The sequence below is a fragment of the Cyanistes caeruleus genome, chromosome 23 (assembly GCF_971803275.1).
Source record: "Cyanistes caeruleus chromosome 23, bCyaCae1.hap1.1, whole genome shotgun sequence".
In the NCBI taxonomy this organism is placed as follows: Eukaryota; Metazoa; Chordata; class Aves; order Passeriformes; family Paridae; genus Cyanistes; species Cyanistes caeruleus.
The window spans coordinates 2674522-2701957 of NC_141723.1; the positions used below are offsets into that span (position 1 = coordinate 2674522).

At 49.7% G+C, this 27436-nt stretch overlaps 1 protein-coding gene and 2 long non-coding RNA genes across 4 annotated transcripts in view; 2 read left to right on the forward strand and 1 right to left on the reverse strand.

The window, feature by feature from the left end:
- The window catches only part of LOC111939342 (protein CEPU-1), a 365998-nt gene that overhangs the window by 186645 nt on the left and 151917 nt on the right, over positions 1 to 27436 (forward strand). The gene's annotated exons all lie outside the window — the stretch shown is intronic.
- On the reverse strand, positions 1121 to 20996 carry LOC147649468 (uncharacterized). The gene is made up of 4 exons (XR_015278872.1): positions 20240 to 20996; positions 19756 to 19841; positions 6567 to 6612; positions 1121 to 6036 (listed from the first exon to the last, which is right to left on the reverse strand). It is a non-coding gene; the product is annotated as an uncharacterized LOC147649468 (long non-coding RNA).
- Positions 6368 to 8444, forward strand: LOC147649469 (uncharacterized). The gene is made up of 2 exons (XR_015278873.1): positions 6368 to 6447; positions 8368 to 8444. It is a non-coding gene; the product is annotated as an uncharacterized LOC147649469 (long non-coding RNA).

A 27436-nucleotide genomic window follows, 5' to 3' on the forward strand; every position in this document is an offset into this window, starting at 1 on the left:
CAGGATCCTGATCCCCCCAGCCTCCCCTCAGCTCCTCTTTTTCCTCTGCCATGTCCCAGTGGCACCCATCCATCCATCTCACCATCCCTTAGGTGGGAAGTTGAGGCTAATTTTTGTTTGTTTATTTTAATTATCATTTTTCTCCGTGGCTCGGCGCTCCCACAAGGGAGACGGTGTCCGTGTTAATGGGATTATGTGTGCTGTTTGCTGATGTGGACGTGTTCACCACTTCCTCTCCCTCTGAATTTCACCCAGATAATTGATTTCTGTCTGTTCCTTGGCACTTGCTTTTGCAGCACGGGGTGTTATTAGTCCCCTTTTGTTTCACTGCTGAGAGACGCAGCCTTTACACGGCAGCCCGAGCACAAACAATTGTTGAATCTCTCGTTTTCTTTATTAACTAACTGGGGATTCCAGGCAGCTTGAAGCCCTCAGAGAGATGTAATAACCTCAGAGACAGATTGGGAGCGAAGCAGCTCCTTCCTGCTGCCAAGAGGTTGTCTGGATTATCCAAGTCTGTAGTGTTGGTCATGAACCCAAGTGGACTCTTGCTGTCTCCTGTCTATCCATGTATCCCAAGGTGCTGGGAGCTGAGGGAGCAAATCCTTCCCTGTTCTGCATGTGAGGAGTTGAGGGTGGGCTGAGATTCATGGAACTGGCTTGGAATTCCTTTCTGCCATAGCTGGCTAGGAGGGAAGAGAATCATGGAATGGTTTGGGTTGGAAAGGAGATTAAGGCTCCATCCCATCCCACCCCCTGCCACGGCAGGGACACCTTCCACTATCCCAGGCTGCTCCAAGCCTCATCCAGCCTGGCCTTGGACACTTCCAGGGATCCAGGGGCTTCTCTGGGCACCCTGTGCACTCTGGGCACACCTCCAGAGCCTCCTCACCCTCACAGGGAAGAATTTTCCCCGAAATCCCATCTAAACCTGTCCTCCCTCAGCTTAGCCCCATTCCCCGTGTTCTGTCACTACAAGGGAGAATGGCCTTGAATGAGATGATGGAAGGTTCTCCTTAAACTGGGACATGCAGATTTAGGAAAAGCAGCTTTCCAGGAGAACAGGCCGGTTTCAAAGGAGTGTTTGAGCAGAGCTAAAAAGGCAAGGAAAATGAAAACATTTTGCAAGATTTTAAAATCTAATTTAATTTTTTTCCTTGAGGAAAACGAGTGATTTTCTGGCTCAAAATACAAGATTGAAGCGTAGCTGAATTTTTCTTATAATTAATAAGCAAAAAAAAAAAAAAAAGTGAAATCTAAAGGTCATGTTGACTTTGGCCCAACTTTCCTCGAGTTTGAGTAATTTGAGAATTTTGGCTAATGGCTTCTTCCCCCCTCTTTCTATGGGAAAGGGCAAAATTTTTATAGAGTGGGAACAGTTATTTTCTTCCCAGCTTTTTTCCAACTGCAGAGATTTCCATAAGAACATCATGTCTAATTCCACACAAATGCTCTGAGCACGGAGAAGACATTGGGTTGTTAAAGAGGACTCAAGTCCATGGAAAATAAATACAATTGAGTCCTCACTTGTTAGATTGTCCTTTGCTCCAGTCTCTGGGCAGAAATAGGATGTGCTCTCCCAAAACACAGGGAACTGGCTCCTCTTTCTGCCCTTCTGCCTCTTGGCTTTGTTTTCTTCTATTTGCATAATTTCTCGTCTTGTTTTCCCTTCTTATTGTTTTTTCTCCGTTCGTTTCTCTTCATTTATTTCCTATTCTCTTGCTGCCTTTTTTCCTCTTTGATTTTTGCTTTGTTTCTTCCCTCCCTCTCTAGCCTCAAATGTGGATAGTATGAATGAGTGATTTCTAGAAGGAATAAAACCAGTTAAGGAGGCAAAAAAAGCAACAATATTTTCTGTGCATCACGGTGTAAAATGTACAATAATCAAGCAGAACCACTCTAAATGAATTATGGTAAAAAAACGAAGATTACCAACATGTCAAATACTATTAGCACTCAGATTTGTAGAAGCAATGTATGCACAGAGAAGGGTTTTGTATTTTAGCTTATTTTAGCCTTGCTTTCTTTGTAAAGCGAATGCCAGCCACTCCTAACAGCTGGGTTTGGTGCCTTGAAGGAATTACTGATAAAAAAAGAAAAGCAGGACCTTTTCCCAGGACCATTTCTCATGATGTCAGATACCAAGGTGTGACTTCTTGCAGGAACTTCTGGTGTGTTTCTGTACACGTGTAAAAGTCTCATTTCCTTGGATGGGATTAATGATCCCTTATTCCACTGGAGAAGGGAGATGGAAGAGAATCAAAAATAAAAGGCTGCAGAGAGAGGAATTCTGTCTAGGAATTTGATTTGCTGACATGGACTAGAGGAAGGATGGCTTTAATTAGAGGGATTCCTAAAGGACCAAGTGTCTCATGGCATCCTCAAGGACTGGTGGAGCTGGGGTTGGTTGTGGCTCTCATGAGCTTTGGAAGAGGCTGTGATGTCTGTTCATGTTAAATACTCATGGAATCATAGAATACCCTGAGTTGAAAGGCACCTACAAGGATTATCCAAGACCAACTCCTGGCCCTGAACAGGAGAGCCCCAGGAATCCCACTGTGTGTTCTAACTCAGCTCTCCAAACAGCCAAGCCTGAGGACCTCACATGGGGATGCTTTCCTCGTCCAAGTTTTATGAATATTTATTAATAATATTATTTCCCTCCCCATTTTATAAGAAAGGATTGCTCTTGAAGGATTACAGCTATTTTCCCTTGTATGGTGGAGTTTGGAAGGATGAGGAGTTCAGCCAAGAGATGAAAACATTTTCTGAGTTTGGCCAACAAACCCACATCTCCACCTTGTCAATGTTTGCTCCTGGGTGAATTCTCTGAAGGGCACAAGGAGAGAGCACGACTCCGTCTTTCATCAGAGCTGCTCCATTTTACGTGGATAAATATTTGTAGGGCCAGCAGGGATTTTACAGCCCATCAGCTCAGGCACTAAGCTGGGATGGAGGAGACGTGTGCTCAGGTCCCTGTTCCAACATGTGGTTAATTATTTATCTGCAGCAGAATGGCTGAGAGAGACTGAGACAAAGAGCCAGAGGCCAAGTCTGCAGCCTCATTGCTGGGGTGTTTGGTTGCCAAGGGAGGCCATGAATTTTATCCCTGCAGATAAGTGGCTTGTTTGGGGTTCAAGTGGCTTTGCTGCTCTAGGTCTGAGAAGGAAGGATTAGACTGGATTTTAAAGATTGCTCCTGACAAATTGGGTTGGTCTGGGGGAGTGATAGGGGTATGCATTTATCTAGGTGGAAATTTTCCAAGGTTTAGGAAAAGGTGATGGCTCTTTGAAATGCCCAGCTTTTTCCAGGATGGGATAACTCTTTCCCTTCATATGTTTTCTATTGGACCAGTATGCTCTCTTCTTCCTCAGACACCTTCCACCAGTTTCCCTTCTCAAAGGACAAGTTGTCCAGCCTGGATTATGTCCAGGCTGTCATCCACCCACTTCCCAAGGAATGGGAACACAACAGGACCTGTTTAGTGCAGGGATCCTGGGACATCTCTTTGAAGAGCTCAGTGTTCAGCTGAGGTGACTGTCGAGCCACCGTGCGTGTCCTAAACCAAAGGTCTGCAAAGAGGTCACTTAACTCAAGACATAGGCATTTAGCTTGAAGTGAATTAATTAGCAGCTAAATTAGAGTGAAATAAGTTATAATCTAATAGACCCATGGCTTGCAGAGGTTTCTCCCATCCATGCTTTTCCAGAAGGGCTGAGACTTCAGAGGTGTCGTGTGGCCTCTAATGAAGACATGCTCTGAAGTCTGTGTGTGTCCAGCAGTTCAGACTCTCATCCTCTCTATTGAGTGGGAAGAAAAAGGTCACCTTCCTTGACCTCCTCCAGGCAGATCTTATGCCAAAGCAAAGCTGCAGCTCCTTGACAGAAAGGCTGGGAAGCAAATTAAACAATACAAAGGTTTGTTGACCCTCTGAGACTTCTTCGTTACTGATTTGCAAAATTATGCTGCTCCACCTTGCTAAACAATATTTGTGATACTTTTAAATAATTGCACAATCAAAACAATTGACTCAACTAGGAAATGCTTTAGAAAACCTGTTACTTCAGGCATCCTCTTATTAGTGGTTAATAAGAAATAATGCATTAGGTGTGCAGTTAGTAATGGGAGGTTCCAACCTTCCTAAGGCTTTGGGTTTGGTCTGTAGATGAAAACAGTTTCAAGGTGTGGGTTAATCTAAACCTGGAGCAAGTTTAGGCTCGGCTTCAGATTGAAACCTGCTCCTAATTTGAGTGGGGGACTAGACCAGGGGTGTCCAGAGGGCTTGTCTGACCTGATGGCTCCCTGTAAATGAAGTTCTTCATGTCCTTGTCAAGTTGCTTGGATTCTCCCTTCAGAGTCAGTGGAAGGATGTCCCTGAGCAGTAAATCTTTATGATTCCCTTGCTCTGGTTTTCTTTAAGCACTGCACTGCTGAGGAGTGCCAGAATAACGACACTGAGATGGTCAGTGAGAGTTGGAGAAACCTCCCAGCCATGGCACAGGTTCCACTTCCCAGTGCCAGTGTCCTCGATGGCTGGGCTGCCCCAAAGGTGACAGTGACTTTATCCAATGCCATTTGTCCTGTTGCAGGAGACCTCCCTGATTCCTGAACACATGTTTTTGCTGAGGAGCAGCTCGAGGACAGCCATGTGTGTAGTGCCACGTTTTATATTAAACAAAAATAAATTCCCTCTAACGTGAGCTTTTCAGACAGGTTGTCCTAATATATTAACTTCTGTCTGTGTTTTGAATAGTCAATTTCACGGTGAAATGAGTTCTTAATAATATATTTACCACCTGGGAGAAATCTCCCAGCCATCTGGAAAGGAGTAGGGATTTAGTGCCTCCAAATGGAGATTGGTTTTTTATTTATTTATTTTGCCCATGGTTTATTCCCTCTCCAAGATCAGACCCAGAGGATGCTTTGGGTCTGACTTGACCATTGCAGAAGGTTTTTGTGTCTTTTTCCTCATTTCCAGCCTGGCAGGAGGTTCCCAGCCCATGGTAGGGGGTTGGAAATAGATGATCTTTAATGTCTTTTCCAACCCAATCCATTCAGGGATTCTGGAACTTCTTACTGGCATGGAGGTGTCAAGAAGTGTGTGGAGGTCCTGCACTTAAGGCAGCATGGGGAAATGTCATCTTCACCAACCTTAAACTTCTGTCCCAGGCACTGAGGGGCCCTTTTGGAGGAAGAGGAGTTTTTCTTGTAGGTGCTGGCAAAGCCTTTCCCTTTGGATGGAGATGTCAGTGATACATGACCTAAATCCAGGCTGGTTTGTGTAATACATCTTTGGAACTCGGGTAAAACAGCAGCCAGATGCAAACCAAGCTCTCCCTTGATTATGTGGTGGAAATGGTGAATTCATCATCACTTGAAGTCTTCTAAGCAAGACTGATTGTCCTGCTAAAACCCAGTGGTGCATCAGCAAGAAGTGGCCGGGTTTGCTGGTGTCTGCCAGAGTGCAAGGGAACAATCCCTGTGTTTGCTCCAGGGCTCACAGGGTGAAATTGTGTGGCTTGGCTTCTCCAGGCTGTCAGCTTTGATTGTCTCTTCTGCCCTTAGACATTGTGGATTGATGGAAGCTCATCATGGCCTTTCTCTCGTGTCCTCATGTGCTTAACCCTCATCTTTTATACCGCTGGAGTATGAAATTCCCACGTGGTTGAGAGAACTTGGTGCTCACCCAACACCAACACTGAGGAAGTGGAATCTGATGGCTCCAGGGCTTGAAAATCATTAATTTTGTTTGCAGAAGTGATAGCATTAGGGAAATTAGCATATCCCCACCCCCTGCTTTCGTGCTCTGCACAGGTCATTCGTGTGACACAAAAGGAAACTTTTTGCTGGGAAATTTTGCACAAGCCATGTGGGATATCATTGAATTCCCAAAATTGCTCAGAACACGTTTGCACATGTCATTGCAGTGGGAAAGCTCTGCAGCCCTGCTCTTGGAATTTCTCTGTGCTGCAGGAATGTATATAATCTGGTGGATTCTGTCTGCCAAAATCTTCTTGTTGTGAATGGTGGGAGAGCCTGGAATAGAAGTTTCAAAAGTGAGGGGGCAGCAGAGTTAACACAGACCCATCTCTCCACCGTCACAGAATCCTGCACTGTAATTTCCAGTGCTGTTGTATATGCAAATTAAAGCCATGAGGTCACAGAATCATGGAATGGTTTTGATTGGAAGAATCCTTAAAGATAATATAGTTCCACCCCCTGCCATGGGACACCTTCCACTATCCCAGGTTGCTCCAAGCCCCATCCAGCCTGCCCTCAGACTCTTCAGGGATCCAGGGGAAGCCACAGCTGCTCTGGACAACAAATCTGCCCTCCCCAGAAGACATCTTAAATCCCCTTTGTTTTTGTCTGGGCTAAATGAGTTCAGGAAGGAAAGCAAGTCTCAGCCTCCCATTTTCCACTGTTACACTTTGCAGGCTGGAAAAGGTGAGGAGAAGGGTTGAAGGTTCCCTTCGACTGAGGTTGAAAACATTAATGTTTTGTTTGTCCAAACCATTTATCCCACCTATTTCAACAGTGCTGAAATGGCCTCCAGCCATCCATACCTTTGAACTCCACGGTCTCTAATTTGGTGCAGACAGCTGGCAGCTCCTGAAATATGTATGGGAGAGGGGAAAAGACAAAGGGAGTCCTGTTAGAGCTGCATTTTACATCAGGTTGCACCAAACCCCTGGATTTAGCTCTCCTTGAACTTGAAGTTGGCAATAATTGAAGACCAGATTTGGCAGCTGCTGTTCTGACATGATATTGCTGCTGGGTGTTATGAAAACCACTAGAGCCAGAAACCAGTGCAATATTCTCTGCTCGGAGTTTGAGCTTTCAAACATATGAAGCATCAATCTCTCGCTAGCGGCTCCTGAGCTATCAGCTCCTACAATCAGGTGGAAAAGAGTCTTTCAAAAGTGCTTAGTTACTGGAACAGTACAAATGCTTTCTGGACCAGTAAATGCTTCCATGTATTGGTCCCAGACCATGATTAGGATGATAAAAATCTGGTCCCCGAGAAAATGCACTGCCTGGATGCTCCTGCTGCTGAAATGTCAAAATAACAGGAGGATGAGGAAGGATGCAGGGCCCTGGGATCAGTTATCTCACCCTATGGGGCTGCTTCCAGCTGGGTTTTGTTTTTGTTTTTATTCTCTTTATAGCAAATGAGTGATTTTCCCTCTTGATCTTTTAATGTGAAATCTTTGTTCTTGAATCTCTGAATAGGCTGATCCCACTGCTCTCACTCCATGGATTTATTTTTAAGATTTAGGGTGGTTCAGGCTGTACCTGAAATTTTTAGAGTCATGGATTATCTTTGGGGCATGTGGGGGGTCAGACATACACTTGGGTCTAGCTAGAAAATGTAGGAAGTCTATTAATCCTTGTTTGATGTCATCAGAATCATAACTAGACTATTTTAATTAATTGAATGAGAATGATCCATGTGTCTGAGTGCAAAGACAGAGTTGGTGTGGTTCTGTCTCCCAGCTTTACAAATCCAGAATCCAGCCCTACATTGGATAACCACTGTTACAAGCATCACTTTTAGCTGTTTAAGCTCATCTCAAACCTTTGTTTGCGATATTGCCACTGAAACTGCCAGTTTCACTTTGCAGTTGCTGTGATTTTATCAGTTATAATGGGAATTGTGGGCTTGAACCCCCCAGGATGATGATTTGGGAGCTGGGGATTATTGCTGTTTTAACAAGAGCTTGGTGGTGCTAGTGCTTTTGAGCATCAAATGTTGGGTGGAAACAACATTTTGTTGATTTCCTTGCATAGTTTTGGGCTCAAGGGGCAAATAAACCTGGAATTTTTGCTTTTAAAAGTTACATGGCTGGCAAGAGATGGTGTGGGGTCAGATCCAGTGGAAGGAGCAAACAAACTCTGCCAGGAATTTGTTTCCTACCAAAAAAATACCTGTCTCAACCCTGTCCCTAAAACAACTGTGGGGGTTAAATTCCCCTGTGTGACATCACAGTGCCTTGGCTTCATTTATCTTGCAAGGATGTAAAAGGTGGGGATGTTTTCAATTGAAACCATCTCCATTCTCAGCCCATTTTGCAGGAGCCGTTTTACTGGTGATGTGACACGATATCAATAACAATGAGGTTTCTCGCTGCCTGCTCTCGTTTATGGAAAGGAGTTTCAGAAAACATATTATTATGGAGAATAATGGATGGGCTGTAGGGAGACAAGGAAATAATTGCATTGAGGGGGCTTGAAAACATCATAAAGCCAAGAATGGAGTTTGGTTGGACTCTCGTGTCACAAGGTCCCAAGGACTAAACTAATTCTCCATAAATCTGTGCAGCCCATTTAGACTTACGGGATTTCTTTTCTTCCCTTCTCTACTAGATTTTTTCCCCTCTTCTTTTCTTTTGAAGAAACACCACAGAGGAGATGGAAGTGAATAAAAGCCACCCAATCCCCAATTATGGTGATTAATTATCCGTTTGTATTTTGTTAGCACCTATAGATTCTCTGTCACGGGGCTGAGAATCATCCAAGCACAGACTAGAAAAACACTCAGCCTTTTTTCTAAGGAGCTTAGAGCTTTTTTTAAAAAGGAATGAATAAATATTAAAAATAAAAACAACTAAATAATTAAAAAGGAAAATAAAAGGGGCTGCTACAGAGTTGACATCCAGATCAGAAGTGTTGCCAGCGCTCTGACTGCTAAAACCTTTGCTCTGGATTTATTTCAAACTGACAGAGAGCAGGTTTGGATGGGATATTGGGAAAAAATTCTTCCTTATGAGGGTGGGGAAGGTGCCCAGGGGAGCTGTGGCTGCCCCTGGATCCCTGGAAGTGTCCAAGGGCAGTTTTGACAAGGCTTGGAGCAACCTGGGATAGTGGAAGGTGTCCCTGCCTATGGCAGGGGCTGGAGCAAGATGAGCTTTAAAGTTCCTTCCAACCTGGACCATTCCATGATTATCTTCCCTCCAACCCATTCTGGAATTCTATGAATTTTGGCTGCTGTTGGGAAGACCTCAAGATGTTAAAGCCATTAATATATAAGCAGAGCCTGTTTGAATTAGGTTGTGAAAATAAGTCCCTCTCAGGTGCCACGGCAGGAGGGAGGTGAGAGGGCAGGATGAGTTCCTCAGTTGTGCTTTCTGGGGAATTTGAGATCCATCCAGGTGTGAGGTTGGAAGGAGTTGGACATCTCAATCCCTCCCCTGGGGGATCCACATTCCCAGTCCTGAGAGATCCAGGGGAAAGCAAGCATCTTCCCAAAACTGGGCTGAACACTGCGCCTCCAGTGGTCCTCCCACTGGAAATCTCAGATTGCTGCATCACAAAACCCCCATTGACCGACCGTTTCCCAGAGATGTTTTCCCTCTATTTTCCAGTCAGTCATTCCCCCCCAGGCCCTTGTAATTTTTATTTGCATTACATCAGTCTGGGGGAGAATTCAGATAATCAGGACTTTGACCAGATCTTTCAGAGGGTGAATGAAAAGGACTTTTCTGCCTCGGGGAGGGGTTGTTTGTTCCAGGCTGGAAGCATGGCATTATAATTATCATGGGATTAAACTGAAGGATTAAGCTGGTGGTGGATGGTCGTTACACTTCCATGGTCTTCCTGGGATCTGAGGTCAAATTCAGGATGAATGGGACAATTTATATTCCCTGGATGTGCTGCTTGTGTCATTTTTCAGTCCTGTTTTCTCCACATTCCTGGATTTTAAGATCCTCCATTAGTTCAATATGGACTCATGCTGTTTTAGCTCTGTCATAGCTGCCAAAACCTGTGACAGCTTTCCAGGGGGATTTGTACACCTGCACCACTCCAGAAGATCCCCTGTGCTGGGAACAGCTCCACACACCCTCCCGACCCCAGCACTGCTGATATTGGGTGAATAATGGCTTTTTAAATTCCTTTTCACAGCTTAGTTGGTGGCCAGGGCAAAGAAACGACATTGCCTTGAGGTCACCTCAGAGAAAAGTGGGGAGCTGGGTTTCTTTCAGTGACACCAACCCAGTGTTTCTGTCAAATCCTAATGAAACAGTTTATGCAAACGTGGAAACCGACCCATATGCTTCACTCAGCGTAGCCTTTTTTTAACCTTTTAGATAAATGTCAATTTTTTGGAATGACAATGACATTTCAAGTGAGAGATTGAAATGTAACACACAAGAAACATCATCCACGAGATGTTTTGACTTCTCTGCAGCTCCCTCCTCTCCCCGTTCTATTTATTTTCTGCAAAAACTGTTCGCTAAACCTGACTTGAATCCACAGATAGTTTCGGTTCCTGAAAATGACATTTTCTAGCAAACACGCCGTCAATCGAAAACAAAAAGAAATCAATCTTACAGGCTCTGCTCACCCTTGGTGCCAGAGCCAGCCCTGGGCTCATCGCTGCTCAGAACCATTGGGGCTGGGACATGAGGGTCTCCTGACCCTCTCTGACTTGCAGAGATTTTGATTTTCCCGCTTTGCAACCCAGGAATTTTCCATTTTGGATCAAATACTGTGCTTTGGTGGCTCTCTGCAAGGTTGGAGAGGAGCATTTTGGGGCTTGGTGACCATCCTTGCTGATGAAATGCACCAGCCATGCTCCTCTGTAATCAAAAACAAGATCAGAGAATCCCAGAATGGTTTGGGTTGGGAGAGACATTAAGGATCATCTTGTTTCAAGCACATATCAAGGGCAGGGACACCTTCCACTGTCCCAGAGTGTTTCCAAGCCATGTCCAACCTGGCCTTGGACACTTCCAGGGATCCAGGGGCAGCCACAGCTTCTCTAGGGAATCTGTGTCAGGGACTGCCCACCCTCACAGGGAAGAATTCCTTCCCAAAATACCATCTATCCCTGCCCTCTGGCAGTGTGAGCGCTTTCCCTGTGTCCTGTCCCTCCGTCCCTTGTCCCCAGTCCCTCTCCAGCTCTCTTGGAGCCCTTTTAGGCCCTGGAAGGGGCTCTGAGCTCTCCCAGAGCCTTTTCCTCTACAGGCTGAACAACCCCAGCACTCCCAGTCTGTCTCCATAGGAAAGGTGCTCCAGCCTTGGTAGCATCTCCATGGCCTCCTTTGGACTCTGTCCAGCTGCTCCACGTCCTGCTGCTGTTGGGGTCCCAGAATTGGACACGATGCTCCAGGAGGGTCTCACCAGAGTGGAGCAGGGGGGGACAATCCCCTCCCTGGACCTGCTGCTGATGGTGCTGGGAATGCAGCCCAGGACAAGGCCAGGCTTTCTGGGCTGAAGGCACACATTCCCAGGTCAGGCACGATCCGAGCAGGGAAGCAGAGTGTCCTTGTCCAACAGGAGCAGAGCTCTGCATGAGCATCGTGAGCACCCGTCTGCCCCAGGGGTAAGGGGGACACAGAGCGGGCAGTGACAGCCACAGCCTGGCATGGGATGAGCCGGGACTGGAGACATGGAATGGGCAGTGACAGCCACAGCCTGGCATGGGATGAGCCGGGACTGGAGACATGGAATGGGCAGTGACAGCCACAGCCTGGCATGGGATGAGCTGGGATTGGAGACATGGAATGGGCAGTGACACCCACAGCTTGACATGGGATGAGCCGGGATTGGGAGCAAGGTGCTGGCTCTGATTCAGGAGAGTGATGAAGTGCAAACCTCAGGTACTTCATCACTCAGGCTCTTGCTTAACTGCTGCCTTATGAATCAGTCCGTGCCCACATGATTCCCTGAGTCACTGTCTAGAAAGGGATAAACGCTGCTTCCCATTGTCTCATCCAAATTGTCCTCCTTCAGCCCCTTTATTTTTGTCTGCTGATGGTGTTGTGAAAGAAAATCTTCAATTTACTGAGAGAGGAGATAAATCAAATCTTTGCTGTGCTGCTTTGCTTCTGTTTTACCTCAAAGAGCACGTGGCTTTCACAGAATCATGGAATGCTTTGGGTTGGAAGGGACCTTAAAGCTCATCCCATTCCACCCCCTGCCATGGGCAAGACACCTTCCACTACCCCAGATTGCTCGAAGCCCTGTCCAAGCTGGTTTGGACACTTGCAGTGATGGGGAAGGCACAGCTGCAGGAAGGTCCCAGGGTGTGAGGATCCCCTGTCCCCCCTCCTGCTGTCAGGCTGGTTTGTGGCACAGAGCAGGGTGCACCCATGTCACTCGCTCTGTCCAGTGTGAGCTCTCAACTCCTTTACAGCCAGGGAAAATTAATGGCAGGCAGGTTTGGAAGGTAGATTATTTCATTATCATCGTAATTGGTGCTTATAATTAGTTGTTACTCTGGCGTGTGATGTGCCCTGAGCTCTGCGGCTGCAAAGTGCAGGAGCAGAAAGGAAAGGCTATTTTTATTTTATTATTAATTATGGCCGTTGTTTATTTTATTGGAAATTTATGCACTTGCTGTTTCAATCAAGTAACCTCAGCTCGTTTGGCTTTGCAGCAGGCAGATGGTTGGGCTTTGCCTGACCTGGCTCTGGTTCAGCTTGGGCTCTGCCTCCTGCTCTTCGGTCAGCCATGCCTCGCTTTGCCCAGGAGAAAATCTGGAATATTTTGGAAAATTTGCCTTGCTCTGTGCTTGTGCTGTGCATCCCCAGAAATGGCAAACCCCGACATCGGCGATGCTGGATGCGGATCCCTCACTGGGGATCCAGGGAAGCGCCGCTGCTTCTCCCAGCGGGGACCACCGTCAGCCAGGCATCTTGCTGGAGGACAGAAGCCTCTTGTCAAAGGCAAATCACCCTAGAAAAGCCGCAGATACTTGCTCTGAGTCAGGCAAAGGGCCCTTTTTGTGGTGTGTCAGCCTTTTCCCCGCTGAAACAATAAATGGCCTTTTCCTCGTTAGCTGACGCAACCCAACAAAGCGCCATTGATTTTGGTAGGTGCTTCATCAGTGACAGCGAGGCAGGGATGGGGTTTATGACCCCACCGGCTTTTCCAAGCACCCATGGACATGTGGCTGGCTTTTAATGAGCGCTTTGGGCCACAAAGTGGGTCAGCACTTTCATCTGCTCCGCCTTGTCCCCCTGCCACCCCCGGCTCCCTCCTGCAGCAGAGCCCCGAGGATGTCACCGTGAGCTGCCCCATCCCGGGGCTGGCCCGTGGGGGTGTCACGGTGGGCAGGGGTCCTGCTGGGACACGGGGCTGGAACCTGCTGCTGCGGCTCCCCACGGATCCCGAGCTTTGTGCGAGTGGCCGGCGTGGTGAGCTTTGAAGCCTGAAACCTTGAGCACTTCAAACGGGCAGAGGACAGGGGGATGATGTATGGGAAATTAATATCTAACGGGGCTAAAAATTGTTCTCGATGTCACCCGAACTCCCCTGCCCAGCTGAGCTCTATTTACTTTCATCCCATCCAGAGCATTTAGCACAAAGAGACCCCTTACACCCTTAATTTCCGAAAACACAAAGCCTTCCATTTCACCGAATCCAGCTGAAACCTTCCCCTTTTCTCTCATTTTCCGGCTCGCTTTTGAAACCCTCTTCTCCCTCGCTGCAGCCTCTCAGGGGATGAAGCAGCAAAGTTTGGAAAGGAGAGCAGGTCGGTAACCCTTTCGTGGCCGGTTTGCTGCAGGGAGGGCATCCAGAGGCTTTTCCCACATCCCAGGTTGGGCATCAGCCTTTGTGGGAGCAATGCCCCACCAGCACCACGGGTGGGTTTAACAGCGGGCAGCGCACCGTGGAGGAATTGTAGCTGGAAATCGGGATGCTGGAATCTTATTTATGTTGCGGTAGGAGGATAGCAAGTGAGAGCTTGCTATCCTGTATCACTACAGAGAGGAGCATCCCGGTGGAGCTGTTTGGGCTGCAGAGAGGAGGAGGGAGGATGGTTTCACCATCGGGGCACCAGCCCGAGCCCGGGGGCAGCCGGGTTCAGCCCTGGGCTCTCAGTGTCACTCACCCGGCTCTAGGGATCACACCCCGGTTCCTTATCAGCGTTGGGAATGAGTTCAGGGAGGATTGCTCCACGCCGACTGGGAATGGTGTGGGCTGGAATGAGCCTGGCATTTCATACCCCACCCCTGCACGGACAGGGAGTGCCTGAGATTATCAGGGCTGGGCGGGGGAGAAAAAACGCAAAACAAGTGATGTTTCAAAACATAGCCACGAGATTTTCCCAGGCTGATTTTCCGGCCCTCCTTTATAGGCTGGCACAAAAACAGCGAAGGAAAAGTCGTTCTTTAGTGCTTACAGGTTAGAGGTGATGCATCACCTAGAGGTGATGTCCCCGGGGGCATCCCTGTGGCCAGGGCTCAGGTAGCTGGGATGGATCCAGCAGGGCAGTCCTGCCCTTTTCTTGGGGTCCCAGCCTGCTACTGCAGCCCCGGCTCCCAGCGGGAGAAGATTTCGGCTTCCCTGTAAACACAGCCTGGGACTGGTGTGCCAGCATTGTGAAACAGGGAAGGGTGGGATCAGCAGTGATGCCAGCTCCCTGGCAGCCAGCTTGGCCCCGGGGCCTTTGATTGCTGTAGTTTTATTCAATTAATTCCAAGAGGTGTGCGAGTGCCCAGGGCAGAGGTGCTGTTCCCACTCCTTTGTGCTGCTGCAGGTGGGGCTTGGGCTGGGAGTACCTAACCCTCCCTTCCACAGCTCCAAAGGGAGGCAGGAATTGCAGTCTGGGGCTGGAAACTTGTTACTGGTGTAGGGGCTGGGTGTTTTTTATCTCCTTATATGCATATATATGTGTATATGTATGCCCAGAGAGGTTGTTGACTCCTCACCCTGGAAGTATTCCAGGCCAGGCTGGAACAACCTGGTCTAGTTGGAGATGTCCCTGCAGGGGATGGAACAAGATAAACTTTAAGATAAGCTTCCAACCCAAACCATTCTGGGATTCTGTGACTCTCATTTCCTATATATTTGTATACGTGGGGTTGTTGAGGTGCTCAGAGCCTCCACGTGCCTTGTGGGGTGACACCACGGCGTTTGGGTCCCAAATATGCCCTGAGAGCCCAAGACTGGAGTCACAGGAGTGTACAGGACATGGCTTTGTAGGTTGGTGCCTTCTTGCCATGCTGTTTCTCTGCATTGGAGTGCAGTTCTGTAGTTTTCACCTTTTGTTGCCTCTCAGCAGCCCCTGGAGAGCCCCTGTTAGCTCTGTTACTGCTGGAGCTCTGGCATCTCCTCCTGGATATGATCTGGGATGCGGAGCTGACCAGCCTCCCCCAGTCCCCTCAGGGACAGCTTGGCATGACCCCAGGTGTCCTTGAGCAGGTGCAGGTCCCGTGTGTGTGTGTGGCACCCGGAGCAGCTCCGAGCCCAGCACCTGGCAGCCGTGGCAAATCCGCGTTTCCCTGCGAGCCCAGCGGCTCTCGAGCCGTCCCTGCAAAGCTGGGATGTCTGCCATGGCCGGAGGGGCTGAGCCTGGCTGCTGTCAGCTGGCACCGTGTCACCCAGCAAACGGCCCAGCTGCTCGCTCGGTGGCTGCCGCTGCCCGGCCCCGAGCAGCCAAACCTGGGCCAGCCGAGGGCCAGTTGGAGCTGCTCCCCTCTCTCTGCCTCCCACTCTTCTCCTCACTTCTCCCTTTTAATTCTCTCCCCGTCTGTTCATCTCTCTCCCCTTCTGTTCACCCCTCTCTATTCTTGAGCCATCCTTCTTTTCCTCTGTGAAGAAAGCTTGGGGAGGAAGGGAGGAGAACGGTCCAGCTCCATCGGTTTTTCCAATACCCTTCCCTAAAATCTCACCAGGTTACATTATGCTCTAATAGACTTTAAGCCAATCTGCCTAATGCCACTGCAAAGGTCAATTAAATTCACCCTAAAAAATTTACTCCTGGCTCATTATACGTTTGGAAAATGAGTTAGAAGCACAAGCTGCCCCAGAGGTTTCTGATATTTTCCTAATGAACATGTCTTCTAATGGAAAGAAAAGAAAGAAAACCAACACAAAAAAAACCTCACAGCAATTTGAAAGGAATATTTTGCTGGTCCATTGGAGAGGGTAGAGTAAGGCTGAGTGTAAGGTGAAGAGGAGGAGGAGGAGGAGGAAGGATGTGTGATGCTCTGTCTCAGCGAGGTCATTACACCCACCAGAGGAATTTTTTTAAGGAATTTGCTTGCCCAGGCATCTGGACAAGAGCTTTGACCTCGTGTCCATGGCTGGCCCCTCTTGCAGGGTGGTTTGGCTTCGTGCTCCCCAGGCACATCCAGGTTGGCTCTGACTTGGCACACTCACAGCCCACCCACGGCTTCCTCACCCCGGCAGCGCTTTGTGCCTGCGGGGCCTCGCAGGCTAAAGGAGGCAAAATTAATCAAGTGAATGATTAATTGCAAACTGTGACCCGACTTGCTGAGAGTGACAACTTTGAAGGGCTTTTCAGGCTGAAGATGCTCAATGTGAAAGGCCTTTGTGGACCCTGAGAGGTTTTTTTGGTTTCTTTTTTTCATGAGAGAGTGATGAGAGGGCTCTTGAAACCCCTGTGCCTTTGAGGGCACAGAGTTATTTACTGCTCATCAGATTTTCATCCTCATTTCCAACATGTAGATCCAGCCAGGTGCAGAACAGGAATAAATTCAAAGATGTTCACTGGTCTTTTGGGCACCCGGCTGTGGGTGCTCCCCACAGTGTTCAGGATTGGGTTGATTTGGAATCTCTGTCAATAATGCAGAGGTTTTGTTAAGTATGAACTGGATTTTGAATGCAGAATTTCATTTCCTGCCCTGCAAGTGGAGTTTCTCAATGGGGAGAAGTGGGGGGAGCAGAGCTCTCTGAAAGATTTGCTAGGGAGGAATATAAACCATTAAGAACCAGCAGAGGTGCTTGGAATGAAAATGAAGCAAATCAAGGCGATAAAAGCACAAACGTGACTTTGTCAAAATCAACGTGTTCCCTTGGGAAGTTTTAAATTTCAACAAAACAGCATTTCTGATCAAACAAACATCCCAAACCCCTGCCATTTGTGCAGGGATTTAATGGCCTGGGATGGTTTGTTGAGCAGGATTAAAGGTGTAACTTCCACTGGTGCACAGATGCCACCACTGGGTGTGCTGGGCTTCACCACCATAGTCACTTCAATCATGGGGGTCTGGTTTATCTTGGTCATCAGCCAGCCAGGGAAGACCTTCCAGCACCTAAGGAGGCTTTGAGGGAGCTGGAGAGGGACTTTGGAAAAGGGTCTGAAGTGACAGGACAGGACAGAATGTATTCCCACTGCCAGAGGGCAGGGTTAGATGGGATATTGGGCAGGAATTGTTCCCTGTCAGGGTGGGAAGGCCCTGGCACAGAGCAGCTGTGGCTGCCCCTGCATCCCTGGAAGTGCCCAAGGACAGGGCTTGGAGCAGCCTGGGACAGTGGAAGATGTCCCTGCCCATGGCAGGGGTGGCACAGACCATCTTTAAGGTCCCTTCCATCACAAACCCTCCCATGACCTGTGTTCCTCATGGAGAGGGCAGTTCATCCCCTCCTGCAGCACGTGGCTAAACGATGTGGGATACCTGAATTCCAGCCCTCTCCTGTGTCTGGATGAAAAGCCTGGTCTAAGTACCATCATCTAAACCAGGCTGCAGCTCCAGGCTGAGCTGCTGCCTTTTTCCAAGAAGCTGCTGGGAATTTTCTTGCAGAGCTGTTTTTTTGGCACGGGGAAAAGCTTCAGGGAAACCGAAAGCCTGGGCATAACTCCCTTCAGTTTGTCTTTAATTACAGCTAGGGAAGAGGTGGTAATTACAACACACCTTTCCCTTGCACAGATCCTCAGGTGGAATCAGCACTCAGAAATATGCATACTAATCAGGAGCCTGGGTTTTGCCAGGGTTGCTGTTGTGTTGGTTGGGATTGAGCGGAGCGGAGCTGCCCAGATGGCATCCAGGATCTGGCTGGCAGAGGAGGCTTTGCGGAGCGATGAGGACAGGGAAAGCTGTTTTCTCCCTCTTGCTACGGATATTAGGCAGGAGCTGGGGACAGCGGGATGGTGCTTGCAATGTCAATTATTAGCGTGTTTAGTAAATTACCTAGTAAATTGGCCCTTAAAATTTCCAACTGCGTGTCCTCTCTTGCACTCCAAGCCTGCAGCTGAGTTGTTTACACTCTTTCAGCGGGGAAGATGGATCAGCTCTGTCTCAGCTTCTGGATGTCTTGCAGAGAGGAGCCTGAGCTGATCCTGCACGCTGTGCCGGGCTGGGAGGCGGAGGGAAGGTTGTGCCCACAAGCACAGGAAGCCTCACCTTGGCCCAGCTTAAAGCTGAAAGAGCCGTGCTGTGGAAGGCAGGACCCCAGGAATCTGCGTCCTTGCCATCCACACCATGGGCTCGCAGCAGGTTCAGTGCTGTTTGTGTGTGACAGCATCTCCCGTGGTTCTCCTGATTGCCTTCCCTCTGTGCTCCTGTTCTTGGCGGGGGCCGCGCCTGGTGCGGCGCAGAACCGCTGGCACCAGGGGATGAGCTTGTCCTCCTTTTCTCACAACAGCAGGCTGAGGGAGAGGCTTGCAAAAGAGAAAGGCAGGTATCTGTGTGATGGGAGGGAGAAGGATGCTCTGCAAGCTGTATGAGATGGGTGAAACACTGCTGGAGAGACTTTGCCGTGGTCTGCTGGGCACTGCTTGCTCCATAAGCTGATCTGGGGAGCTTACCTCCCTCAAAATCTGTGGTTAAATAGCTGGGAGATCACTGTGGATGAGTCTTAGGGGTGCATCCCAGCAAGGGCAACCCTGCTTCTGCTTGCCAGAAAAGCTGGTCCCGTGTGCTTTTGGGCTAAATCTTCTCAGGGGCTGCCTTGGGACCTACCCTTTGGGGCTGGGACAGCATTGAGAAGACCTGGCTTTGGTTGGGACTGATCCCAGGCCAGATCCCCTTCCTCCCCCATTTTCCCCATTTTTCTAGGTGGGATGTGCATGGTCTGTTTTCCATTGCAAGTCACATTTTCCCTTCTGTGCATTTCCACCTCTCCTTTTGCCTTTTCATGTGTTCTGGAAAGGTCAGCCCATATCTGGAACATGCTTTAAATTTGCACAGAGAGCCGGGGGCAGGAGGAGAGGGGAGCGTCGTGCTGCTGCAGCTCCAGCCCTCTCAGAGGGAGGTTTGCTGCTTATTTCACTACTTTTATGGATGGATGGGATGCAGGACTGCGTGAAAACCCACCTGCAACCTGAGGAAATCGCCTTTTCTTAGCAGAAATCCCCCAAAGCACAGAGTGGTGCTGTAACCCCACCGGCTGTAGCGATCCACTGCCCCTCTCCAGCCTCAGCTCTTGGGGTGCATCAGCCTCATCCTTCCTCTCTCCCTGGGGCGATCCTCACCTCCTCCAGCCTGCTGCTGCCAGCTGAGCCTCGCCCCCTGCTCTGTGTCCTGCTGTGCCAGCAGTGCGTCTGACCCGCTCCCCTGGCCACTGCATCCCTCATCCCGCATCCTGCACCCCTCACTCTGCATCCCACATACCACATCCCTCACCCCACATCCTGCATCCCTCACCCTGCATCCCTCATCCCGCACCCTGCATCCCGCATCCCACATCCTGCATCCCTCACCCTTCATCCCACATCCTGCATCCCTCACCCTGCATCCTGCATCCCGCATCCCGCATCCTGCATCCCTCATCCTGCATCCTGCATCCCTCACTCTGCATCCTGCATCCCGCATCCTGCATCCCTCTCCCTGCATCCCACATACCACATCCCTCACCCCACATCCTGCATCCTTCACCCTGCATCCCTCATCCCGCATCCCTCATCCCTCACCCTGCATCCTGCACCCTGCATCCCGCATCCTGCATCTCACATTCCACATTCCTCACCCCTCATCCCTCATCCCTCGCACTTCTCCCGGGAGCACAGGGACGCTGTGGCCAGCACCGTGCCCCCTCCTTGTCTCCACGTCAGGCCCTTACCTTGCCTGTCAGGCGCTGCCTCCTCTCGCCGGGACCTGATGCTGCTTCATTTCTGTTTTAATTTTGCTGCGGTTTCGCGACAGCCACTGCGGGGTCAGGAGTTACAGAAAGGTTACTGGTGAGTGATGGGTATTGACATCCTTAACAGCGCCCTGACCCCATCAGTCTCGCTCTGTTCTTCTTTTTCCTTACACTTGCCCTGGTTTTTTTCTTTTAAATTGGCCTCTTTCATGCATAAAGCTGCTTCATCACATTTTTACCCGAAGCTGCAGCCGGTGAGGCGAGAAGGGAAGTGCTGATGTGCCCTGGCTGGCATTGAGGGAAGCTTTCATCCTCTTATTTTCCTATCCCAGAAACCTCATGTGCTGTTTTTTGGCCCCCTTTTTTTCCCCTGGACTGCCAGTTCCTCTTTCCAAGTGCCCACCTGGGTTGTCGTGCCTGTGCCTGGGGCTGTCATGGGGGCTCTCACAAACAACCAGCTCACCTTGTGCAGGGCCAGGCTGCATGTTGGAGGCTCAGCAGCAGAATCAGCTTATGCCTGCTCCTTTCCCAAAGCCTGGCTCCTTGTCTGGTGGGTTCCATGTGCAAACAGCTGGGAGAGTTTATCCAAAGATGTGCACCAGGCTGGAAAACCCCAGCACAGCAATTCAGGTGCAGCCTGAAGAAGCTCAGGAGTTGGCAGCGGGGGGATGACAGAATTTCTACTCAAAAATTGAAAAAAACCACAAAAATTTAAAAGCCTTATTTAATTTGTTTTGATGAGAGTAGCTTTAGATGGGATACTGGGAAAAAAAATTCCTCCCTGTGAGGGTGGTGAGGCCCTGGCACAGTGTTCACAGAGAAGCTGTGGCTGCCCCTGGATCCCTGGAAGTGTCCAAGGCCAGGTTGGATGGGGCTTGGAACAATCTGAAATAGTGGGAGGTGCCCATGGCCGGGGGTGGAATGGGATGAGCTTGAAAATCCTTCCCATCCCAAGCCATTCTGGGATTCTGGGATTCTGTGTGTGCCAGTGTTTCCCCCCAGCCGAGACTCATGGCTTCCCCTCCTTGTTGCACCTCATAAACCCCAGCCTGGCAGCCCATCACTGCTTCATCTGGCCAGACATAAACCTTCACACAGGCTATTTGGAAATACGGCACAGCTCATTTTAAACGTGTCTTATCTCCCCTCTGAGGAGCTGGTGTGGCTTAGCAAGGCTGGGTTTGCCTCCCTCCCGCAGCTCATCCACATCTCCACTCCCCTCCCAGCTCTCCCTTCCCTCCATCCCACGACAAGCTGCCGTGACGTTATCAGATGCTTCAGCACTAAAACTCCTGGCACACAAAATTCTTTTTTTTTTATTTTTTTTTTGGCTTTATTGTTGCATCCATAAAACTGGCTGGGAAAACTGCTGAAGCAGTAACCCTGCTCCGTTTTAAAGGCAGCTGCAAATCAGCCCCACTCCCCGGTGCAGCACTGAGCTGGTTTTATGAGCCCTAATTAAACAGGATCTGCCCTGTGGTCCAGCTTCCACCCAGCCTATCTGAGAGATGGGATTTAATGGCTGGGGTTATGGATCTGTGTCCGTGGGCTTTGGTTCCCCTGGAAATGAACTGCAGTAGGATGGTGAATGGATTAAGGTGAACGGAAACAGCCCGTGCAAAGCTGTACATCAGCTGTGTGCTTTGTCTTAGCTGAAAAATGCAGCTTGGGGACTGAGTCAACCTGTTTTAGGGTTGGACAAGGAACAATCTAGCACTGCTTTGTGATGCTGAAAAACGGGAATGGGCATTAAATATGGGAAATACTCATTGCTGAGAGAGCGCCAGGGCTGTCGACACGCCTGGGTTGTGCCTGTAGAATTCCAGGGCAGAGCAGGGTTTTGGTAGCTTCAGGCTGCCTTGAGCCAAGATCCTCCTCAAAATGGGATGGCACAGGCTGTCCCTTTGCTTGTTTTCCTGTGGAAATCTTTTTCCAGGAAGGCTTGTACCTCCTGACATTTCTTTCTGGTGGCATCTCTACAGGAGAAGCCTCATGGTCCTGCTGCGGCAGGAGGAGGGAAGAGCTGGCACCCAGCACTTGACAATTTATTTGAACCCTTGAGTCTTTCCAAGAAAGCAATTTCTTTGATATTTCTCTTGGCATTTGAAGAGGGGGAAAGGTATTTCCCACATACACTCACTGGTTTGCGCCTTCCCTTCCCTGAAATGATGATTTCTCTCTTTGTGAAAGTCAGCTGCATCTTACAACCCATAAACAGGGTGAGGAGGGAGGTGGGGAGGAGGGTTTGCAGTACAGGAACTCTGTAGTGGTGTCCATAAGGATACTGGGATTTTTCATGGCACAAGAGGATCCTTCCAGACAATTCTGTGCACCCAACATCGTGCTCCCACAGCCGTGTCATCCACAAGCAACTGTGAAATATCAGCAGCATCATGGCTGGGCTTAAATCTTTACTGAATCTCCATTTTTCTTTCTTTAAACGCTTACAGAATAAATGGAATTTATAATCAGAAACCATAAAATCTCTGATTTATGATTCATCTTGATGACAATATTTAATAACTCGTGTATATTTTATTACATCTTTTTAATGCCCTGTTGTGGAATTTTACTTAGGCATTTCACCCTCTATATCAACCTGTCTCAGCACAGATGGGCTGACTTTTTTTGCCTTGGGCTGGCGATGGAGCCAAACGTGCTCTGGGCTGGGCTCTTCCCAGGACTGCCATCAGTCTGTCCAAGCGGGCACAGAAAGCAGCGCTGGACATCCAGCCGTGCTCCAGCTTCTTCCAAGAGCTGCTGCTCACATTGCAGATCTGATGTTTTTCCCTGCCTGGGCAGCTCTTTTCCGACATCCCCAGCCAAGTTTCGGTGCAGGTGGGGAGAGACATTCAACTGTAGGGCCTCTCTTCCCTCCTCAAGGACTTTTTGCTTGGAAACGCGGAGCTATTTAGGTTATTGCTCAAGTGTGTTCTCCTCTGGAGAGCTCTCCCTGCCTTTCTGGGACCATTAGTGCAAATTAGCTGCTGCATCCCATCATCCCCCAGCCTGCTGCACCCAGGATACCGATCCTCCCACGGGGAGGGGATGCTGTAAGCACCAGAGCTGCGTTCTGGCTTGGCTGGAAAGCAGCAGCTCCCTGCATCCCTCCCTCCCAGCTGGCTTTTCTAACCAGAAGAAGGAAATCCAGAGCTGGAGTGCAGAGAAATGAGGGTGGGCAGCAGCTTGGGATGGATGTCTCTTGAGGTTTGGGTGCAAGAAGGGTTCATGTGCTTCCTCAGGCACCTGCAGCCTGTTTTGGGTGTTAAACCAAAACAGGGACAGGTCATGGCTGGAGCTGGTCCTAGGAGGCACTGCGGGCTTGGGGCCACATCTGCCTGGTTTTACCCTGGGTTTTTGGCAGGTGGGCCGGCAGTGTGTGGTTAAATCCATTTTCCTCCGTCTGAGCGTGGTCTGGTGGTTTGGTTTTGCTGCTCCTCGAGAAGGATGATGCCCCAGCACTACGCTGGTGCTCGAGCAAGCCCGGTGAGGGGATGGGGTAGCAGGAATAGCTGGGAGCACACGGGCCTGGGGCTGGCAGGCACCCCAGGAGCTTGTTGGGAGCGTCTGTGCAGCGCTGGACGTGCTGCCTGCCCATCCATCCGGCGCTCCCGCCCGCTGCCATCGCCTCGCTGCTCCTGGCAGGAGCCGGCCGGGCAGCCAGGTGGAGAGGAGGGAACGGAGCGAGACACCGGCACAGCCTCCCCCGGGCTGCCATCCGCATGGACAGGCTGCGGGGATCACCTGGGGACAGCAGGAGAGGCTGCAGAAGGGAAGGACAGAGGGTGGGAAGCAGCCAGGCAGGGAGGAAAAAGCAGCGTAGCATCAAATCTTTATTTTTTCTTTTGGCACCCGACAGCAGCAGGATGTGGGGATGCTGGACAGAGTCCAGAGAGGCCACAGAGATGCTCCAAGGGCTGGAGCCCCTCTGCTCTGGAGCCAGGCTGGGAGAGCTGGGGGTGCTCACCTGGAGAGGAGAAGGTTCCAGGGAGAGCTCAGAGCCCCTGCCAGGGCCTGAAGGGGCTCCAGGAGAGCTGGAGAGGGACTGGGGACAAGGGATGGAGGGACAGGACCAGGGGCAGTGGTTTGACACTTCCAGAGGGCAGGGATATATGTGGGAAACTGGGGAGAAATTCCTCCCTGTGAGGATGATGAGGGTCTGGCACAGGGTGCCCAGAGAAGCTGTAGCTGCCCCTGGATCCTTGGAAGGGTCCAAGGGCAGGTTGGATGAGGCTTGGAGCAGCCTGGGACAGTGGAAGGTGTCCCCGCCCAGGGCTGGGCTTTAGAATGGGATGAGCTTTAAAGTCCCTCCCATCCCAAACCATTCTGGATTTCCATATTTGAGGTTCAGCATCTTTCTGGGTTGCACTTTTTGGGTACAGAGAGGTTGGTTGTTTAATTTTGGAGCTTTGGTGAGGTGACCCTGTGCTGTCCCTCCAACAAGGAGCACTGCAACCACTTGGCTCTTACATGGAGAAGGCAGAATAACCAAATACTTGAGTTCCATGTACTGTTATGCACCCAGCAGTCTGTTGGTCCTGGGTGCTGATGGTTCCTTTTGAAATGAACAGAAAAATTCAGTCTCCTTCACAATGTTTTGACAGTTTTTTGGGTTTTCTTGTTGGTTGTTTTTTTTTGTGGGGCTCAAACTGTTTTGCAAAAAACTCTCAGGGCTGGATGAAATGTTTGTGCTGGGAAATCAGCCATCTTCAAAAGGGCTCCTGCTCCCTTGAAAAACATTTGCAGAGTTTTCATCTGTGCGTTTTGGCTCCTCTGATACAAGGCAGGAATCATCCTGGGAATTGTCTTCCCGATGGTTATTCTGCTGTCTCTGCTAGGAAATAGAAAAAGGCAGAAATGAGAATAACTTCAGCCAACCAGCAGCAAGAAAACATCCTCTGTGCTGCAGGTTGCTGGGCTTGGATGGTTTTGGTCTAAACAAGGTCATCGATCCCAAACAAAACCTGCCTGATGTGAGCTGAATGGCTGAGATCTCAGATCACAGGGATTTGGAGGAACTTTTGCCGTCCTTGGCTGCCCCAAATTGCCCTTATTGGCTGCATATCATTGCTCAAAATTTATTTATTTCCTTATTGAACACCATAACCAAAGAAGATTTTGTAGAGTCAAAGAATAACAGAAAGGTTTGGGTGGGAAGGGACCTTAAAGCTCATCTCATTCCAGTCCCTGGCACAGGTAGGGCACCTTCCACTGGTTGCTCCAAGCCTCATCCAGCTTGGCCTTGAACAATTCCAGGGATGAGGCAGCCACAGCTTCTGTGGGCAGCAGAGAATTTAAAGCTGCAGCACTGGCTGGGAGGAGCAGGATGCCCTGTGCAGATTTGAGGGGGGAAAAAGTCATTGGCAGGATAAAAGTCCGTCCCTGGAAGGTGGAGGTGACTTCTCAGAGCAGGCACATCACAAGGCTGCCCCATCCCAGCCCTAAGCTATAGTCTAGCAAAAGAGGAGAAGCCTCCTGAGGAGGTGGGAAGGGATCACAATCCGTAAAGATCTTCTGGGGAATGTCAGAAATGAAGAAAGAGAATTATTCCTGGTCTCCAAAGGTGGTGGGACAAGGAGTAGTGGCTCGGAGCTAATGAAGGGAAGGTTTTTCTGCTTGGCTATTAAGAAAGTGCCCCTGCTGTTGGGAGGGAAGGGGGAGAGTCCCCAGGGAGGGAGCGCCGGCGCCGGGCAGAGCGCAGAGACGGGATGTTAATGGAGGCGGTGAAGGGAAGGATCTTTAGACAACTCAAGAGGTCAACCTGTTGACCTGAGCCAGCTCTCTCCTGGCCCTACAATCTGTATGGTGCCATGATAAATTCCACTTCCCTGACTTTACTGCAGGCGCTTTATCGCTCGACTTAATGGCTGGGAAATGTCTGCACTTGACTGCTCCGTTCAGACGAGAGGGCTGTCTGTGATCCCCGGGCTTAAGCAACAATTCACTGCCTGCGAAGGGATGATGCCTTTTTATTATCTTCCCTCTCAGAGCCTGGACTCGAGATGCTGGCTCCTCTTTGCCACTCATTTTTCCCTTTCTGACCTCGTTCCATCCCCGCTGCCTTGAAGATTCTCACAAGCTGCCTTTGGGAGCGCATGTTTGGAGTTTCCATCCTCTGAGCTCTGATTTGGCAGTGGTTCTGTTCAGTCGGAGATGGGTGGGTGGCGAGGGGCTCCCTGAGAGTGTTGTGACCCCTTTGGATTCCAGCCTGGAGAGCAGGAGTCAGGTGTGGAGGAGGATGCTGGCAGCAGATGTGTGTGGTGTAACCAGCCCTCCTGTTTTTATTGCAGGTCTCAGTGGTCTCATCAGAGTTGATGTTTTCTTTAATGTTACTGGCACCGGGAGATTGCAGACGAATCCAGGCTTTGGGTGAAATATATCAGGAATCTGCCAGCTAATAAAACCAGCACATCTTCATTGTGACTGTTCTTATTTTAGAGGTCAAAATGAAGGTTTGGGGGGGGATACTTTGGAGCAGTGGAAGTACTGAGGTGCTCCCAGTGGGAATTCGGAAGGAGTCCAGTGCTGTGCTGGGTTGTGGTGATGGAGAGGGGTGGCCCTGTGCTGCAGAGAGCTTTGACTCATTCCTGCAGGGACCTGGCTGTGCTGGAAGCTTTTATTTAAGGAAGTAAGGGAGAGCTGATGTTTGAGGCAGAGCCAAGGCTGTGCTTGTGTCCCTGGGCTGGGCTGAGCAGCGTGGCCGGGAGTGGTGCCCCAGGGTGGGGCGAGTGGGTGCTGGCAGTGCCCTTCCAGCTGCCCCAGCTGCACTCCCCACAGAACCTCCCACTTTCCTTGGATAAATGCTGAAGGAATGTGTCCCTTCTGGAGGCTGTTAAAGTGTGAGCAGGGAACGGGAGCAGCAGAGGAACTGTCGCCATCAGCAGCTTTTTGTTAATCTGATCCGAAGGTTCCGGCTGTGGATGTGGCTGGAGCTGTCCCGGCTCTCCCTGCGAGTGCAAATGGAAATGTGCAGGCTCCTGGTGCCTCTGTCTGCATGGAGGGAGACGAGGGAGGCCGATGCAAGAGGGATTTTCCTGTCTCCACCCTTGCTTTTGAATCTGCATCTTTTTGCTTTGTTCCATTTGCCCATTCCCAAATGCACATCAGGGCACAGCGAGGAGAGATGAAAAAGCCACCTTTGGAATTCTGGCTGTGAATCCTGGAATGGTTTGGGTTGGAAGGAACCTTAAAGCTCACCTAATCCAATCTCCTGCAGTGATCAGAGACATCCTCAACTAGACCAGATTGGTCAGAGCCCGTTGGTCTTCCATCAATGTTCATTTCTGCACAGAAAGTGCCAATTCCTGGGATACTTTTCACTTTTGTCCAGAGAAATTGATTTTCCATTGGGCAAATCTAAATCTAGGTGATTGCCTGGAAGGAACTCGGTGGTTTGGTTGTCTGATGGACTCAATTTGCTGCCCAGGGAGACCCACTGGGAGGCAATGGGAAGCACCAAACCACAAAACCCCAAACCCTAAAACCCACTGGAAAACAACTTCCCATGTTGTGTCCCATCTAGAGGACACAGATGATTCTTCCAGGAGCTGGGATCTAGCTGGAATGTCCTTGCATTAGGTGAATGGGGGAGGAAAATAATCTGTTCCATGAAAATTGTACTTTTTTGGAAATTTCTGCTGAGATGGGGAAGTTAGAGGAT